This window comes from Echinops telfairi, unplaced genomic scaffold (genome assembly GCF_000313985.2).
Source record: "Echinops telfairi isolate 266 unplaced genomic scaffold, ASM31398v2 ScPeMD7_5;HRSCAF=22, whole genome shotgun sequence".
NCBI lineage: Eukaryota > Metazoa > Chordata > Mammalia > Afrosoricida > Tenrecidae > Echinops > Echinops telfairi.
The window spans coordinates 30,514,920-30,516,526 of record NW_022103901.1 but is presented as its reverse complement, the minus strand read 5'-3'; the positions used below and the strand labels follow the sequence as shown (position 1 = coordinate 30,516,526).

The 1,607-nt window shown below is 49.0% G+C and overlaps 1 pseudogene; it reads left to right on the top strand.

The window, feature by feature from the left end:
* The first annotated feature begins 1,030 nt into the window (after positions 1-1,030).
* On the top strand, positions 1,031-1,601 carry LOC101657409 (annotated as a pseudogene).
* The last annotated feature ends 6 nt before the right edge of the window (positions 1,602-1,607 follow it).

Here is a 1,607-nt window from a genome sequence, read left to right as displayed (position 1 = left end):
CAGGCCTGGCGATCTACTTCCAAAAGGGCGCTACCTTGAAATCCCTCTGGAGCCCAGTTCTACGCTGACATAGCTGGGTCACCTTGAGCTGGAGCTGACTCTGAGGAGACTGGCAACAAGCGTTCAACACACTCAGCTGCTGGACGTTCAAGTCTACCCAGTGGCACCTTGGAAGAGAGGGCTGGAGATCTACTTTTGAAAAAATCAGCCACCGAGACCCCTAGAGAGTGCAGTTCTGTTAGGTAGGTTAGCAAAGGGCTGGGAATCTCCGTTAATGCGTGCCCAGAGGGCCAAGCCAGGGGAACAAAGGAGTTTGCGCACTGCACATGCCCAGAGGTTTGGATTCCAGCCGGTAGGCAGGGGTGGGTGTGAACTTGAATTGGCCCACCTAGGCCAGGTGAATTCAATTCAGCCAATGGGGTTGATCAGGGGTCTTCCACCACGCCTCCCCATGGAATCCTTGAAAAGGCAGAAGCCCGGAGAGAGAGAGAGCTTTGGTGCACAGAGCTTTGGCAGGACTTTGGGACACTTTTGTGTGACGCCGAGCAGCTTCCAACCAGGCCGCATGTTTGGGAGGAGCCCCACGGGTGCCGTGTAAACCTAAAACTTCTTCTAACGGTCATAAAACTCACTTGGATCACGAGCCAGGCTTCGGCGTCAATTCTTTCTTGCACAGAGCCAAGGACCGAGGTGTATCTAGCTACAGAGAGATCTCACAGTTCTACTCAGACACACGTGGGCTGGCCACGGGAGGGAATCAGCACAAATCAACAGCCAACCCAACGATGCAACAGCAGCCCTGGGCTGACCTGCAACCGAAAGCTGAGTTCACACTGCAGGACGACTTAGCAAGATTTTTCTCCAACGCCAACCTGCCACATCAGAGCATGACCCCAGTAGATGTGTTTACTATCACCAATCAGGTCCAGCAGGGCCAGAGGTTCCCAGCTGGCAGCATCTGTGAGCAAACTGCAGGCTTCATTCAAGAAACCCTGGTCTTAAAAAACAAACAAACCCGGGGGCACTCAGAGCATCGCTGTGAAGACCATGCAGCAGCCAAACATCTTGCTCACTGGTACACCAGGGGTTGGAAAAACCACACTAGGCAAAGAACTTGCATCAAGATCAGGGCTGAAATACATTCATGTGAGTGGTTTAGCTACCGAAGGGCAGTTGTAAGATGGCTATGATGAAGAGTATGGCTGTCCCATTTTAGATGAAGATAGAGGAGGTGATGAGTTAGAAACCAAATGAAAGAAGGTGGAATTATTATTGATTACCATGGCTGTGATTTCTTCCCTGAACGCTGGTTTCATATCATTTTTGTGCTGAGAACAGATAACAGTGTATTGTATAAAAGGCTTGAAACAAGGGGTTATAATGAGAAGAAACTGCAAGAGAATATTCAGGGTGGGATTTTCCAAGTTCTCTATGAAGAAGCCATGGCCTCCTACAAGGAAGAAATAGTACATCAGCTATCTAGCAACAAACCGGAAGATCTGGAGAATAATATAAACCAGATATTAAAATGGATTGAACAATCGATGAAAGATCATAGCTCTTGACTGTCAAGACTAGCCACATGATCGTCACTCTTACTGAGCTCT